Here is a 19,127-nt window from a genome sequence, read left to right on the forward strand (position 1 = left end):
GAGAGAATTAATTCAAGATTAATAGTAATATTGTAATCATCACCCCACCCTGAGTCCAGCTCTGTGACAGTCATTCAGGCATTATCTCCCATCTAACCATGCAACAAAACCAGCACTGTGGTCCCTATTTCATATGAGTACATTGAAGCTCAGGGCAGGTGACTCGCTGGGGGTTGATGGAAAGCCCAGAACCTGGCTGTGAAATGACAGACTCTGGAGCCAAACTATTGGAGTTAGCTCTGCAAGTTACTAGGCTTCTCCATGCCTCAGTTTCCTCTTCTGTAAAATGGAAACATTGCCATAGCACAAACATCCTCAGAAATGTTTGAAGTCTAAACAAGTTAGTGCACATTAAGGACACTTCGATGGCTCCCTGGCAGATATCAAGCACTAGGTGAGTGTTTGGCTCTTTGAAGCATTCAGTTTTTATGTGGCCAGTCTGGGATACAAATCTTGGCCAGTTATAATATTTCAACCATGCCTCTGCCCTCTCTTTTCAAATTATCTTGCGAATCATACTGGCTCCTCCTCTGGCTCCATCGTTATCTTCTTTCTTCCTGCTTATGCCACGTTTCCCAGAAATGAGATCTCTCCAAGGACTGATTCCTGTAAGACAGGGATTCCCAACCTCAGGGTCACTGACCAGTACAGGGCCGCACAGCAGGAGGTGAGCGATGGGTGAGCAAGCAAAGCATCATCTGTATTTACAGCCACTCCCCATCACTCACATTACCTCCTGAGCTCCACCTCCCATCAGATCAATGGTAGCATTAGATTCTCTCAGGATTGCAAATCCTATTGTGAATTGTACATGTGAGGGATCTAGGTTGCATGATCCTTATGAGAATCTAATGCCTGATGATCTGTCACTGTCTCCCATCACCCCCAGATGAGACCATCTAGTTGCAGGAAAACAAGCTCAGGGCTCCCACTGATTCTACATTATGGTGAGTTGTTATTTCATTATATGTTACAATGTAATAGTAATAATAGAACTCAATTGCACCATAAATGTAATGCTCTTGAATCATCCCCAAACCATCCCCTCCTGACCTCTGTGGGAAAATTGTCTTCAATGAAACCAGTTCCTGGTGCTAAAAAGGTTTGGGACTGCTGCTTTAAGACACCTTTCTCCAATTGGTGGGAAGTGTTTTCCTCCAGTTCTCTTTAAATTTTTTATTTCCCCTAAGGCCGAATTGTCAGTCTTAGAAGCACAGTCTTGGTAGAGAGGTCAGATGGAATGGACCTGTCCTGGAAAGATTAAGATGTGTGAACAGCCTTTCCAGCCTATCAGGTAGGACTGAACTTTAGTCTAGTTATTTTTGAATTATTACAGCAACTATCTTTTCTTTTCTTTATTTTTCTTTATTAATTTTTTTTGAGACAGGGTCTCACTCCATCACCCAGGCTGGAGTGCAGTGGCATGATCTTGGCTCATTGCAACCTCCACCTCCTGGGCTCAAGGGATCCTTCCACCTCAGCCTCCCAAGTGGCTGAGACCGCAGGTGCATGGCGAGGGCACTGCGTGAACTCAGCTGAGTTACGTCACCTCTCTCAGGATCACATTCTCATTTCTGCAACAGGGAAAATGAATCCTGCTTTGTGAAGTTGTGGTTTGGATTAAACAAAAGCATGAACATAAATCTTCAATTGTAATATCTAGTGATCAATGTGAGTTAGCCCTTCTTCCCTTCCCCTGCTTATGGGTGGCTATAAATATTCTTAGAAAGTGCTATCTAACAAGTCAAAAGTAGGCAGAGTTTCTGATTCCCAGGAATGTGTCTCCAGATTCTCAGTTGAGACTAACCTTGACTAAGTTGAAAGTGGATTTTTTTTTTTTTTAATCTAAGAAGAGCTGTAAAGAATGATCTCAATGGATGGAGCAAAGTCCACTTGGTCCCAAAGGTAGTAAGTCAGCGTTTATCTAGCACTTTAAAATTTACAAAAAAATGCATGAACATTTTATTGAACCCCGATATCAGTGAGGTAGATCTTCAGGACACCCCACTCACCACATTTTTCTCTTGTGCCATTCATTGGCTATTTTCTCCCCTGTCTCTTTCATAAAATGCTGCAGCTCTCCGGACATGTCTCCCTCCACAGTCAGTTCCTTGAAGGCCTCCCCAGAATCAGTTTGCAATGTCATCTCTGTACCCTTACTCCAAAAATTTATATCTGCTCTTCAGACCTCCTTTTGAACTCTCCCACCTCCTTAACACCTTTACTTGGAGGCTTAATAGGCAACTCATATTTACTGTCTCCTAGCTCAATCCCTGATCTTCCTCTCTTACTTGCTTCACTGAGACCCCTTCATCTCATTGAATACCAACTGGCAATTGCTGAGGCCAAAACCTTGGAATCATTCTCGATGCCTCTCTCTTTCACTTACCATCCAGTCCATCGGGGGATCCCGCTAGCACTGCATGTATCAGGTATCCATGGTCCAACCTCCTTTCCCTCCATTGCAGACAGGCTGGTCACCTCTCATCTGCAAATAGCAGCGGCCTCCTCAGGGGTCTCTCTGCCTCCATCCCTGCCCCTCACAGAAACCAGAGAGAGCTTGATAAAGAGCAGAGTCAGATCAGGGTGCTTCTGTGCTGAATGCAGGCCAGACCCCTCCCCCAGTCCAAGCCCAGGTCCTAGGAAGATGTATGATTTCCCACCCTTCTCACCCCTCTCTCCTGACGAGGTGGGCCTGGCTACTCTCCCACTTACTTGCCCATCTCTGGCCACTTGGCCCTACCTTGTAGTCCTCAAGTGCTCCAGACCAGCTCACTGCCTTGCACTTACTGCTCTCTCCTAGAAGGTTCTCCCCAGGATTTCTGCCTGCCCACCCCTCTTACTGGCTTCAGGTGTTTGGTCCATTATCATCGTGATTGAGTTGTCATTGTCTGTTCTCCATGAAAGGGAACAAACTTGACCCACCTGAGCGTTAGCTTTTCTCCTGCCTTCTCTCTGGTTTTCATTGGTAACATTTATTGTTTGCTCTCATTGATAGAGATTTGGTTTTTTTCTATTTTGTTTCCTCACAGTTCCTAGAACAGTGAGCAGATATTCAACAGATAGTTCCATTTCATAGTGCCACTTTTGAAGGGTTTATCTTACTTATAGGAAAAATACTTTTGTTTAAATAACACGGCAAGGAGTTGGCATATTTGTTTTCCAATATGCAGAGGGACTGTGTTTTCCTCTCTTGGCAGCTGAAAGACCCTCCTTCCCTTCCTATGCTTCTGTCCTCTCTGGGGCTCTGTGATCATGCACTAGAAGTGTTGCTTCTTCACCTATTTAATGCTCTTTTAGCAGTAAAGGCTTCAGCACAGAATATTCCAAATTTCCTTCCTTCAACTAAGAGTTGACAATTTAGTTAACACTTTCCTTGTATGTACATTATTCTGCTCATTTTCAAGCCATTTTTCAAAAAGGAAACAAAGAATAATTTCAAAATATAACAGTGTAATACCATAATGAATTTTCCTTAATCCTGTTCTGGTTGTATCAGGCAATTATCCTAAGTGAGCTGATACCTCTTTACTTCTGTAGGATAAGAATACAGATTATAATTTAGTAATGCCAGGAGCAGGACTTTCTCTAAATTGGTGATTTAGAAATAATTTAAAGATATAATATATTCTGTAGCTACACACAGCCCAGTGCAATGTATTCTTTTAATATTTACTCATAATATCTTATTACTTGCAGATATGTTTTTCTAATGAAGAAAAAGAACTCATTTTCTGTGATATGCAGTCTGAAACTGCCAACTTTATTTCCACTTCAGAGCTCAAATTCACAATTTTCTATAGCTTAAAAAGTGTTCTGCAATTAAACTGAAAGATTGACTTCTTATTATAATATCTCTTTATTTTCTATGATTATAGCTCATAAACATTTTCACCCAAGCAGGATGTTTCCAACAAGTTGTATTGAATGACCCTGCATTTTGGGAGAAGGAATAATGTTGTCTTGATTTATAAATGATAAACAAAGGCTAATTTTGAAAAGAGAATATGCAGGATGAAGGTACAATTCTTTGTACAAATAGAAATACGGGACATATATATGTGTGTAAGACTGTTGACTATAGTTGGGTACACATTCCATGGCCAATCAAAAGATGATTAAGCCGAGGGACTAAACTGAGGGTAGAACCATGGGGTTTGGCTCCAGTGGCTAAAGTGCAGAGCAGGAGATGCATTTGTTTATTGATCCTTTGAAGGTCAGAACCTGTACGCTACTTTAATTATCTTATTCTTAGGTTGTTTATTATTTGTGAATCAAAAATAAGTATTCCTCCAGCCTTTGAAGAGCCCTTTGCTCACTTCAGAGGGCAGCTTTTGGCCCTTTGGATTCAAAGGCCATTAAGCCCGTAAGACACAGAGTGTTGCACCAAATGATTGATGTCCTTTGAGCCGGACTATCTGATGTAGCAGAGTTCTCAGAGCAAATCCAAATGCAGCGGTCGATAATCATACACTTAGCTGTTGCCCCTCCACTACAACACTGTGCTTCAATAAGCACCACCAAAATGCTCTGGGCCCATCTCTCCCAGTACATATTTCTTTTGCATTCCTGGAGCTCCTGTTGATTTCAGTGAAAGCTCCCAGCACCTCAGGTAGCAGTGTGGCAATATGTGCAGTACTCAATGATTTATATTTGCATAGCTTTTGAGCTCATCAGCAAAAAGCACTTATCAATCTTCTCCTCCCCAGGAAGTTAGACCACATTATTATTATTATTTGATGGATGAGGAAACTGAGGTAAAGGAGTCCCCCAAAGTGAGGAGAGTTATTTTTAAATTTTTTGAAAAAGAAATACAGCTGCTTCTTGATGATCCAAAAAACTAATGTTTGACATGTGAGCTTCTAACAGGTGGCATTGAGCATTTTGACTACTCAGTAGAAAGGACATTTTATAGAGACATCATTGCTGGTAGAAAAATGCTACCACTCCACTGTGACAATTCTGTTTTATGAGGTAAACACTTTTTTTTTTTTTTTTAGTTAAGGCTTGGAAAACTGGTTGATGTAGCAAGGCAAATAGGACCAATTTCTTGCTCTGCTCCACTTTGATCAAGTTAGATAAAGTGCCCCACCGTCATGGCCCATGGAGTTGCCTTGACTCGGCCTCTGTAACTTGGGGTGGGAACCAATAATACCTGTAGAAGGATGTTCTGCATGCCTCACTTTTTGGCTTCTTTCAGGATGGGTTTGCGCTAGAATCATTTCCCAGGTATAATAAATTTAGGAGCCTCCCACAGTGGAACTGACAGCAAAGGCAAAAACTGTCAACCCCCCTCCCCCCGTGATGGAAAACTTCTCAAGGTTTTCCCAGCAGTGCATTAGGCAGCTCCGTAAGAACCCACTGTTGTGCGCGTTTTGAGACTTCACGTCTTCCATTAACCAATTCTAAGACAGAAGACCAGTGTCTTCATTTCCCATGTTGTTGAAGTACTTTACATAGACTTTAACCCAGTTGCTAAATTGCTTGAATTTGTTAAATGTACAAAAGGGCCTACTCCCCGTTGATGGAGTGAAAGTAGATGTTTGATTAAGTAGATAGCTAGATGTGCTTTTTTCCCCCCTTCTGGATGTGTTAAGGGGGTATGTTTGAAACTTAGCACTCAGTTCATGCCTTTCAGAAGGGGAGGGAAGAGGGTATTTAACAAGGTTAATAATGACAGAAAGAGGAATTGACACCACAAAAGAAAAAGAATCATTCTAGCATTTCGTGACAGTTCAAAGACAGATGTCGTTGGCTAAGTGAGAATCTCGTAGACATGGGGGTAATATACACCTTATATGCATATGGATTAGTGAAAGCAGACTGTCAAGTCGGTGAGTGTAAGATTGTCAAATATGAGACATAGCTGCAGAAAACCTGGAGAACTACTTACTATTTATTTCTTCACTTAAAGACCTAATCCTGTTGTCTTTTTACAGACAAAAGACCAACTACTTTAAGGTCTGAAGCCGGTCAAGGGTAAGATGGGACTGAAACTTTGTCCTGGGGCTTCCTGTGAGCACCAGAGCTCATCATCTGTTCTCCTTTGAAGTCTATTTTTCTTCTTAGTCCCATGCTTACTATTCTCTTTTGTTTAGTAGACTTTAGTTTATCCAACAGGGCCATACTAAATTAAATTTCCCTGATGTCCATCATGAGGGATTCTAGAATTGCAACGAATGAGATCCCAGATTGAGAAAGTTATGTTCCATGTCCCTTAGAGTCAATTTGATTATAGCAGTTAGTCCCACTGAGGTTGTTTGAGGCTCTGCTATAACATGTGATGCTTTGGAGAGTCAACAGTGGCCTTGTGTGCTTGAGTAGAAAGCACAGTAGCTAGAGAGTGTCACCAGAGATGGTTTAATTTGGTTTGGTGGATGGAAGATTCAGGAGACCTGGTTTGGGTCATGATTGTCTCTCCAACCCTGGGCAAGTCATTCAGTTCACCTTCCTAAGTTTTGGTTTCTTTATTCATTAGATGATAGAGGTTGACAAGATGATCTCTATGAAGACCCCTAACTGATACTTCATGACTTCAGTTTGGCCTTGGTAACATATTTCTGGGAGGTTGGTATGGAACTGAGAACAGCTTTAGGGAAAAGCTTTGAAAGTTCTTTCCCCAGCATCTCTAAGTGGACCTGACGTCCCTGGCTTTTATGCCATACCATTCCAGAAGGACTCAAGCACTAAGAGCTAACTGTGCTAAAACCAGCCGGAGTTTATCACACCCTCCGATACGCACAAACACAATCACCACCTCCATCACCTGCTAACTGTAGTGTCTAACCTATAGTGCTAACCTATAGTGTCTAACCCTCTCTGGTCAAACTTGGATGGTTTGACTTCAGGACTGTGTAGGTAGGAGTGAAGAAGTCACAACTTCTCCTAACCTGAAAAAAAAATAAAAAATAAAACAGAAGCATCCTAGGGATAAAGATCCCACACAGACAAGTTTTATGTGTTTCTTGTTTTGTTGTTTTTTTTTTTCTTTTGCTAATGGCATGGTTTTCCTGGGAAAGTCCTCTTGAGTAAAAGAGGAGAGACACCTGGTGAAGACTGGGACTCTCGGGGCAGGCTGCTTGCTGCATAGGCAAAGGGAGATTTAATGAAGATGAGTTAATATGGGACTAAAATAAGTGTATCGATCTGGGGGAAATCCTGAAGTCTGCTGTGAGGTGGACAGTTGTGGTAAGTGGGAAATGCGTTGGGGAAAACCCTTAACTTCCCCAAATGCCTATGTAAATGCCTACAACATGGAAAATTAACAGGAAGAGCTTGCCATCTCAGCATACACTATCACTTAAATTGGAAATATTGAGCTGCAACTGAGGAGATGCAGTGAAAATAAGAATTACAACTGCCTTTAGGTTCAAAAGCCTACAATTATCTGATACACAGAAAAGAGAAAGTGAATAATGTGTGGAGAACATCTGAATGAAAACAAAACCTTTGTGGAAAAAGTGAATCTGATAAACACTATGAAAATATATTTAAGAACCTATGACAAGTAGATGAATGAAATAGTTTCTGATTAAGTAGGCCAAACAACTCTAGCAGAAGGGCCAGGAAAAGGAGTATGGATGGTGATAAGAAGTTTCAAAATGGGTATATGCTATCTAAAAGGGTTTTATGTGAGTTGGTGAAATTTCCATTATATTACAGGTAGATAAGTTGGGAACATGGTATGTGATTATGGGTCCAAATGATCATGTTAATTACAGATGCCTACAGATATATTTATGGGTAACATGAGCTTGGCTTAAAACAACAAAGAAAAACAGTGGTTGAAAGATAAAACCAGATTGGTAGTAGTTTCAATAATTATTGAAGCTGAGTGATAGCTATAAGGGGATTCCTTATGTAATGATGTATCTATTTGAAAATTTCAGAGATAAAGTATTTTTAGGAAAGAAAGAAAAATGACAAGAAGACCGTTGTTAGATACTAATGATATTTGCAATATTTGCAATGAACATGAAAGAAGAGTTACATTTCCTAATATACAAAGAGCTCTTGCAAATTAATAAAAAGAAATAACTCCATAAGCAATGGGTGAAGAACATGATTATACAATCTATAAAAAAATACAAAAGACCACTGAATGCGAAATAATGTCCAACTTTAGTAGAGGTTAAAAACTAAAGATTAAAATAAACTGTTAGATGAAGCCTCAATTAGACAAGAGAAATAAGGGTGTTTTCGGAGATCTATTGTACAGTGTGGTGAATATAATTAGTGATAGTGTATTGTACGTTTTCAGAATCACTAAGAGTAAATATTGTCACCATGGAAAAATGAAAAGTATTTGAGGTAATAGATACGTTAATTAGCTTGATTTAGTTTTTCTAAATCATATTTATAAATCATTTTGTATTTATAAATCATAAGTTTAAAAATAAATTTATTAAATCATAATCTCACTTTGCACCTCATAAACATACACAACTGTAATTTGTAAATTTACAATGAAAAGATTGTCTTTAGGTCATGGAGATTGGGGTCTGGTGGTGGGATTCCTAGGATCAGAGGGAAGTCAGCATTACATATCAATATCAATAGGATTCAAAATATAGAAGGCGTGAGGCCTTTTACTTCATAACCTCAAGAAATACATGCAAAGATAACTGATTGTATATGGAAATACCTGTATTTAACATTGAACATATGTGTGTTTAACATTCACTAGAATGAGGTTCACAGAAGGAAGAATTGAAAACTGAACGCTCATCCCAAATGAAATAGTATTTGATATATTCCCACAAATGAGCATTTTGGAGCTATCAGTAGATGACTTATGTCTATTTTCTAAGATGAAAAGACATCCACTATGCATAGTAGAGTGAAAATGAAAATTGCAGGATTGTTTTAAGCATTTTACATATCTCTCATACATATATCTGAAGGCTATTCACTAAAATATTAACATTGCCAGCAGGTAAGAGGTTCTTGAGTGATTCACATTTTCTTCTTGATAATTTTCTATATTCCCTGACTGAGCTACATTATCATTTATTAATAATTGTATTACAGGTGTATTAGTCAGTTCTCATGCTGCTAATAAAGATATACCCAAGACTAGGTAATTTATAAAGGGAAGAGGTTTAATTCACTCACAATTCAGCATGGCTAGGGAGGCCTCAGGAAACTTACAATCATGGCAGAAGGGGAAGCAAACAAGTCCAACTTCATATAGCAGCAGGAGAGAGAAGAATGAGCAAAGGGGGAAAAGCCAAACCATCAGATCTTGTAAGAACTCACTCACTATTATGAGAACCACACGAGGGTAACCACTCCTATAATTAAATTACCTCCCGCCGGGTCCCTCTCACAACATGTGAGGATTATGGGAACTACAATTCAAGATGAGATTTCCGCAGGGCTGGGCGTGGGGGGCAGGCACAGCCAAACTGTATCAACAGGTCTCCAGAGAACAGAACCAATAGAACACATATAAGTGTAGATACTGACATAGATCTACAGAGATTTATTATGAGTTAATTGGTTCACATGATTATGGAGACTGAGGAGTCCTATGACCTGCCAACTGCATGCTGGATGCTGAGGAAACCTAGTGGTGTAGATTCTATTTCAAGTCTGAAGGCCTGAAAACCAGGAGCATGCCAATATCTGAGGGTAGGAGAGGATGGATGTCCAAGCTTAAGCACAGAGAGGGAGAGGGAGAGAAAGAGAGAGAGAGAGAGAGAGAGAGAGAGAGAGAGAGAGAGAGACAGAGAGTTGACATATAACATTAACCATTGCAGTAATACTTAACAGTTATCAATAAGCCTACATACATTATGAAAATGTAGTTGAGATAACTCATTTGACTTGCTTCATAGAATTAAAAAAGTGTTAACAAGAACTTAAATTTGGTCAAAATTATGTTAGAAACTAATAATTGATTCATTTTGAAGGGAAAGGAAAACACATAATAAGCAAAGACTGTTTAGAAAATTAAATTAAATCTAAGAGATAGCTGAGTCCAAAAATGTTAGATGCAATTTTAATAACCATTAACTTTACTGGGAAAGTGAAAGACTGGGCTTTACAGTAACTACAACTCAGACATATACAAAGTTTAGAAAAACTCATAAATATGATTCCAAAAGCATTTATGATGAAACTATCCCATATATTGAACCCCAAGCTCTAACAGATAACTGTGGAAGTCAAATTAAGTTGAAAAAGAAAAATAGTATAAATTTGCAGCCAATATGCCAAATTTAATACTCTCCAAGAACACAGGTTGAAGGTGAGAAACATTTCAACATTCTCTCTCCCCCGTATAGAACAAAAGCTTAAAACATGGATTAATTCTACCTTTAGACAATGTAACACCAATATCTGAAATAAAATGCACTAGTAAAACTAATTTAAATCATGTCTTTGAAGCATTTATTGTCTCTTTTATTGTGGTAAAATATACATTACATAAAGCTTACCATCATAACCATTTTAAAGTATACAATTCAGTGGCATTAAGTACATTCACAATGTTGCGCAACCATCATCATTATATCCAGAACTTGTTCATTCCAATATCCATGAAGCAGTCACTCCCAGCCCCTGGCAGCAACTAGTCTGTTTTCTGTCTCTATTAATTTGCCTGTTCTGGATATTTTATACAAATGGGAGCACATACTATGTGGCCTTTTGTCTGTGGCTTCTTTTACTTAGCATAATGTTTTTGAAATTAACCCATGTTGTAGCATGTATCAGTATTCCATTCTGCTTTATAGTGGAGCAATTTCCACTATATGAATATATCACATTTGGTTTACCCATTCATCTGTTGATGAATATTTAGGTTGGTTCTACCTTTTGGCTATTGTGAATATAGCTGTTATAAACATTCATGTACAAGTTTTTGCTTGAACACCTGTTTTGAATTCTTTTGGGTATATACCTAGGAGTGGAATTGCAGGACCACACTGTAATTCATTTTAATTCCTTCCAGCTACATATGAGTATTCCAATTTCTTCACATCCTTACCAACACCCATTATTTTCTTTTTTTTGAATTATAACCATTCTAGTGGCTGTAAAGTGGTTTTAATTTGCATTTTCCTAATAATTAATGTCATGGAGGATCTTTTAATGTGCTTATTGGCCACTTGTATATCTTGGAAGAAATGATAAGCAAGTTTTTTGACCATTTTTAAATAGGGTTGTTTGTCATTTTGTTGTTGAGTTGTAAGTGTTCTTTAATATATTCTGGATACTTTATATCTTTTGAATATGTACTTGGCTTTATACATTCTAGTATAGAGAATCATATCAGATATGTGGCTTGCAAAAACTTTCTCCAATTCTGTGGGCTGTCTTTTCACTCTCTTGATAGTAGCATCAATGCACTACAGGTTTTAATTTTGATGACGTTCAGTTTATATTTTTTTTATTTTGTTAAGTGTGCTTTCCGTGTCATATTTTAATGTTATTTTAACTGCATTTTGAAGTAGTCAAATGCTTTGATAAGAGTTACCTCAGTATGTTTTACAATCTATGATTATTTCCTTAAATATTTTCCCCAAAATATTTCAAATTAAAATGTCTGTTTTCAGATTTGTTGTTGTTAAAAAATGCATGTTCTTAACCTGTTTGGTGAAAATGGAACTTTAGGGTAAAATTAGGAAAATACAGATATTTTATGGTTTTTGTTTTCTTAAAAAAAATTGTGACCTAAAACCTAGAAGCCTTTATGTGGGGAAATGAAATGTATACTAGAATTGGGAAGAAAGTGACCAAAAAGTACCTGTGAAGGATGAGTTTGTTCATTGCAATTGGACCCAATGGCTTACATTCTATGATACCCAAGGAATTGTTATTTGCTGAGCCATTACTTCTTCATTGAAGAAAGAAAATAAAAAAATAGTCACCAACTTTAAAAAGAGATTCTGGATTATTCTAAAAATGATGAGGTGGTTTCAATTAATAAACTGTAAGAGAAGTAACCAACTGGATTACTCATGACAAACCAAATACTTAAATTAATTTTGGTTTTCATTTTATAAAATAAGGACGTAATTTTAGTTTTGGAGAAAACTGATCTAAAATAAAAGCCAACAAGGAAGGGTTACAACGATTTCATGGGAAACAAGGTTATAGCATTTGCTATAAGAAACCTCATTACCAGTAAAATAAACAGCATGGAAGTACAGATACCTCACCCAAGAAGATATGCAGGTGACAAATTAGCACATGAAAGGTACTCAGCCTCATATGCCATTAAGAAGTCATAAATTAAAACAATGAAATAATACTGCACACCTGTTAGAATGATGAAAATCCAAAGTACTGACAACATCAAAGGTTGATGAAATGTGGAGCAATAGGATGTCTCACTAATTGCTGGGGAGAATGCAAAATGGTCCAACCACTGTGGAATTCAGCTGGCAGTTTCTTACAAACTTAAACATACTCTTACCAAACACAGTTCAGTAACCACACACTTGATATTTACCCAAACGAACTGAAAACTGGGGTCCACACAAAAACCTGTAGGTAAGTATTTATAGCAGCTTTATTTTTAATTGTCCAAACTTGGGGGCAAGCAGATGTCTTTCAGTTGGTGAATGGATAAATAAACTGTGGTACACCCAGACAATGGAGTATTACTTGGCACTAACAATAAATGATCAAGCCATGAAAATAAATGAAGGAATCTTAAAGGCATATTATTAAGTTAAAAAAGACAATCTGAAAAGGCTGCATACTGTATGATTTCCACTCTATGATATTCTGGAAAAGGCAAAATTATGGAGACAGCACAGAGATCAGTGGTTGCCCGGTGTTGCGGGGCAGCAAGGAGGGATGAATTAGGAGAGCACAGAGGATTTTTAGGGCAGTGGAACGATGTGTATGATACAATAATGGTGGATATATGTCATTATATATTTGTCATAACCCATAGAATTTACAACATCAAGCATGAACCCTAATGTAAGCTTTGGACTTTGGGTGATAATGACATGTCAGTGTAGGCTCATCAATTGTAACAAATGTGTACCTTCTGCTCAAATTTGCTATAAACCTAAAACTGCTCTAAAAAATAAAGCCAGCTGGGCACAGTGGATTACACCTGTAATCCCAGCACTTTGGGAGGCTAAGGCAGGCAGATCGCTTGAGTTCAGAAATTTGCAACCATCCTGGGCAACATGGAAAAACCCCACCTGTACAAAAAAAAAAAAAATACTGAGCCCAGCAGAAGGTCGAGCTGTGATCATGCCACTACACTCCAGCCTGGGCAACAGAGTGAGACCCTGTCTCAAAAAAAATCTGTGAAGGATGGGTGCAATGGCTCACTCCTGTAATTATAGCACTTTGGGAGGCCAAGGCAGGCAGATCATGAGGTCAGGAGTTACAGACCAGCCTGGCCAACATGGTGATATCCCATATCTACTAAAAATACAAAAATTAGCTGGCATGGTGGCATGCACCCAGCTACTTGGGAGGCTGAGGCAGGAGAATTGCTTGAACCTGGGAGGCGGAGGTTGGAGTGAGCAGAGATTGTGCCACTGCACTCCAGCCTAGACGACAGAGCAAGACTCCATCTCAAAAAGAAAAAAAAATCTATTAAAAATTATGTATGTGATAGTTTGTCCTGGAAGGCCAAAGGTAGATAATTCCAGAAAATTAGGAAGCAAGGCTGCTAACTGGTTGACACATGCCAATCATTAATAGAGGGTGGCTTCCCAGGGGCTTTAATGTTCTGGGACTTCCATCCAGTGGCCAGTGTGTGTGAGAGATAAAGAGAGGCACACAGGGCCAGTGAGATCCCAGAGGACAGGAGTAGTGCTCCTACGTCACCGTGCTATTGTACTGCTTCCCAGTTACCCAGAAGTCTAATAGGGCTCCATTTGTGCACTTTGAAGTCTGATTCTGACCAGAGAAACGTCTTCCTCCCTATCTAGTTATTGGTGCTTGGTAATCCTCTAAGTAACAGACTTCCCCAATTAGAGATCAGAAGCTTAAAACTAGAAAAGAGCCAAATAATACAGAGTCTAGTAAACCCTGATAACAGACCTCAAGTTGGGAAGCCCTGAAACTGAGTTTGTGCATTTAAGGAGTGGTTGGGGGTGCGTTTTTCTGAGGAGAGGATCCATACCTTTTATCAAGATGTCAGGGCAGGTCTGTGATGCACCCAGCCAACTTCTCTCTTCTCCTGCCAAAAAAGGTTAAGAACCACTGGGTTAAAGTTGATGAAGCATATTCACACTGCAGTGTAATCCATCAATAAGAGCAAATGGCCAGTGGGAGTTACTTCCCTTTTGATTTGGGGAGGATGCCAGAAGAGCACTGTTGCCTGAGTGCAAGAAAAGGGCACACAAAGAGGAGGCAAGGAAGAATTTCCCTGAAGACGATGACACCGAGAACTTTTAGCCTTGGGTCAAGCTCATTTGCTTCTTGAGTGAAGCCCAGTCCCAGCTCCGTGTTGGTCCAGGAGGTTTGGTCCAGGAGGTTGCACTCATCTGTGTGCGGCACCATATCACAGGATGTGTGACCCCAGTGCTCACTGGGATTGTTACACTTGCCACTGAACTCCCTCCCTCATTCACCTCCCCTCCCCTCCCTCCCTCCCTTCCTTCCTTCCTTTCTTCCTTCCTTCCTCCATCCCTTATTCCTCCCCTTTCCTTTCAGTCCCTTCCTATTTTCTTTCAGACCTTTAATCCCTAAATGTTTCCCTCCATTCTTCATTTCTTCGTCCATCCACTGTCAACTGTTTATAGTGACATACCAGGTCCTGGGCTGGGCCCCAAGCCTGCGAGAGGCTACAGTATGCTGTTTTCATTCAAGAACACCAGTGTTTACTGAGGAAGAGAGATATGAGATCAAATGCCACTCAGGGTGATAAATGCAATGCAGAGAAGGAGATGAATGCTAGTCAGGGGCTTCTTTAGAAATCATTTGGTGAATTAAGAGATTATTGAAATGTGGACATTATTATAGCTTTTTATTCTACCTGTCTTCTATCCTTCGAGTAATAATTCAATTCCTTATTTCATATTTACAAAGATGACACAGAGTGCTTGGGCTTTGCGATTTCCTTCGGAGAAGTGACAGATGCAGGCTGGCTGTCCAAACTCACTGGCTCATGTGTTCCTGTGGCCAGCAGCACAGTGGGAATGTGTTTAGTACCGGGGACAAACCTGTGCAGGGGACCCACCTACTACTAACTGATCCGTGAGTGAACTGACCCATGGCCCGTTAACGCATTGATCTGCTCGGTGGACAGGATGTGGGCTACCATTGACCACACCCAGGGAGGGCTCAGGCCCACTCAAAAGTTTCTCACCCATTGAGGCTTAATCCTAGCAAAAGTAAAGAGTGCCAGGGAATAATATAAGTGCTCAAGTAATCTCTCCTCCAAGGTTCTAGAGCTGCCATTTTCTTAAACAGAGTAGGATGGACAAAGCTTATTAACTACTTTAAGTCTATGAAAGTTCTTAGCCAGTCTCTGTAATGGATAGGTTTTGGGAGCCTACATAGGTCTCACTAAAAAATGGGCGACATCTCTATCTCACCCAGCAGCCCCCCGCCTTCTGGGCATTGTTTATTGGACCTAGGCAGCTCCCTAACTCCAAATGGGCCAGTTAGATTTTCACCCCCAGGAATTTGGCATTGGTACCTAACATGCTGATTGATAGCCAAGGAAGGCTGTGAAACAGAGGTTTGGGCTTTCAAATGTGTTCATATGTATAACACAATAGGCACATGCCTTTTGCAGAGTTATAGGAATGAGAGACCCTAGAAAGGAAGAGAGAAGACTCTGTTAAGGCCTACTGGAGGCAGGAGAGGGGCTGAGGATCCTGCTGAGCTCACTGGGACTTTCTTGTTTCTTCTTCTGACTTCTGAAAAGGCATTAGGTGCTCTCTGCCCTTGGACACCATGGGACTCACCTCATTCTGGAAAGAAACAAAGAAAATAAAACCAAACACAAATTTTTACTTTAGGTAGCTGAATGGGTCTCTGTTCCTCTCCACCTGACTAATTATCCAAAGAGAAAATGGTTAAACTGTGAGTTATTGTTGCTATTGCTGACTTTCACGGCTGAATTTCTTTAGGCAGTCCTTTAAAAAAAGATGATTATGACCATAATGGCAGAGGAATGGTATCTTCAAGTCCATCTATTTGGCTCTGTGACCCCAGCACATAATAGGGCCATCTGGAGAGAATGAGGAACTAGATGAAAATGGAACAGACTTGCCCCAGGAAAATTAACATAAGTGTCTGAAACAACTGCCCAGTGGAAAGGAACCAGCCGTCAGGGGAACCAGGAATGCCCCCATGGTGAGGATTTTCAGAAATGTGATCGTCATTTGCTTGTTTGGGATAGCTGGCAGCATTCCAAAAACGAGGTGACCTTTGGTTGTTCCTCTTCTCGGGGCCCTTGCGTCTGCACTGCAAGCTCCATGGCTGTCTTTTGTGCTGAGTGGCTGGGTTCCTGCATCCCAGAACTTTGTCTGGCCAGCTTTGTGGGCATGTTGCCTACTTCTGGGATCTATTTTTACTATACCTTTTACCACTGGACATCTGAAAAGCCCCCATGTCTCAATCTCCTGGATTCTGGTACTGTAGCTGGCTCCTCACAGTGCTATGAGGGTGGTGGAAGAAATAAATGATTCGGAGAAAATTCAGAATGAAACCAAATAGGAAGCTGGAAAAAGTGAAATTTTACAATGTATTTCCCTGTCCTTCACTTATCTCTATTTTCCTGGCCAGAATTCATCCTCAGAGACTATTTTTACCCTGTTCCTGACCCAGCGAAACCTTGAGGTTCTGCAAATCTTACCAGATTTAGATTCCATTTGTGTTTTCTCTATAACCTCTTATTTCTGGGAAAGAGAGGCCATCAGAAGGGACTGCGTTTAGCTTGTACTCATTTCGCTCCTCTCATACTGTGTGGGCCTCGGTCTCTTTTTCAGGAGATAGCATGGAGAGCCTCAAACAACCTCACCAGAGAATAAAAGTTTTGGCTGGGCGCGGTGGCTCACCCCAGTAATCCTAGCACTTTGGGAGACCGAGGCAGGCAGATCACGAGGTCAGGAAATTGAGACCATCCTGGCTAACACGGTGAAACCCCGCCTCTACTAAAAATACAAAAAAAATAGCTGAACGTGGTGGCGGGTACCTGTAGTCCCAGCTAATCTGGAGGCTGAGGCAGGAGAATGGTGTGAACCTGGGAGGCGGAGCTTGCAGTGAGCCGAGATCGTGCCACTGCACTCCAGCCTGGGCGACAGAGCGAGACTCTATCTAAAAAATAAATAGAAAAGAAAAGAAAAGATTTACAAGCCGAAGAAACCAAGGACAATGAAATCTCTTCTCCCAAGGAATTTGGGAGCAGAGCATGCCAAGCTTTCTCTGATCTTGAAGGCCCTATCTTTGGGGACTTCAGAGGTGCATGAGAGGGAAGCTCAGAGTGAACTGGATCTTCTCACTGCAGCTTCCAGGAGTGGTCTGGGAACTGCCAGCCCTGCCCCTAAGCAGGTGTGCATGTCTGCTTCTGTCCTCGGGAGTGGGAGGCCGGCGTGGCAAAATCCCAGAGTGCTGAAGAAAAGACGTGTCCCACGGAGAATTTTCCCACACTCAGCACACGGGACAAGGAGAAACCAAGAGGCCAAGCTTGAGCCTGGCGGAAATCACAAGACCTGGGCTGCAGCTGTGGGAGGGTGGCTGGCGCTATTGCCCGTCTGCATTTCTTACATCTGGAATATTCGAAGTGCTCAAGCCAGTTAGCAGAGGAGTTTCAGACGGGCTTGAGGGGCAGGGGAGAAGAAAGGTCTGTTCTAAGGAAAATGATTATCTTGCTTCCACTTCACAGATATGATCTGTTGAAAATTCTCTCCCTCTTTCTTCTTTTTCACTCAGCATCAGAGCAGAACATGCTGCCTTGTCTGAACTGAGAATGAGACCTGGGGTCTATTTCTGGTTCTGCCAACTGACTCCTGGGTGACCTCAGTCACTTCCTCTCTTAGAGCCTCAAAGTTCCCCTCTGTAAAAAGAACCTTAGAATATTCTTACCACCAGAAATAGAGCCCAAAAGTATAGAATATGTAATAGACACAACTCTTAATTTCTTCAGTCTAAGCCCACATGGACTGGATTCAGTGATGGGCAGATATGGTACAAGAATATCCCCTGGTCATCTTCATCCTGGAAAAGATGCAGTCAAGTATAGCAGTTTTCTCCTCTCACTTTCTCTGATTTCACCAAAGCCTGAGGATAAACTCCTTCTAGTTCCATCCAAAGCCGGTGATGGGAGATCCTGGGAAGAGAGGGGTGGGGCTGCATCAATATGGAAATGAATTTCAGCTTCAGGAAAAGTACCATCTAGATGAAATCTAAGGCACTGGCCAGTCTTTGTTGAGTTGCAACTCTGGCAATAGGCATATAAGTCAGGATTAGGAGGAAAAGGTCTGAAGCGGAAATGTTCTCAGGTCTTGACATGATTTGGATTGAGGTAAACATATTTATTAATTTTTCATATTAAGTATGCACGTTGACACTTCTGTGGTGACCACTATAAAACAGGAATAAGGTAGATAACTTCCAAACCAGTAGTGAAGGAAAAACACTAAGTCTAAAAGGAAGCAATAAAAGAGTGAAAAAATGAAAAGCAATATAAATAGAAAACATAAAATAAAGTGAAAGCAACAAATTAGAAAATATGCTTACTTGAAAGAAATTTAAATAGGCCAAATTCTGTAGTTGAGCTTGAACTAGATTTGCAGTGGATTTTAAACACAAAGCAAGCTATGCACTTTTTACAATAGACATATAACACAAGTTATCAGAAGGATTAAAAGTGAAACTGTGGGAAAAGATATCATAGCCAAATAGAGACCAAAATAACAAACAAAAACAAAAAACAACAACAACAAAGAAACAAATAAAAACAGGTGCAGTTTTATTTATATTAAACGAAAGAGACTCTAAGGTAAAGGATATTATGAAAAAAATAAAAGAATCATTACAGCCTCATCAGAAAAATATAATTATTCCAAACTTTTAAGCTAAGAAGTGGCCTCATAATATAGAAACAGAAAAGGACACACAAGTCTAGATGGAAATATAGGTAAATGTACTATCATACACTTAAATAGATACACCATGTTCATAGATGGAATAAC

Source organism: Macaca mulatta, chromosome 3 (genome assembly GCF_049350105.2).
Source record: "Macaca mulatta isolate MMU2019108-1 chromosome 3, T2T-MMU8v2.0, whole genome shotgun sequence".
Classification (NCBI taxonomy): Eukaryota; Metazoa; Chordata; class Mammalia; order Primates; family Cercopithecidae; genus Macaca; species Macaca mulatta.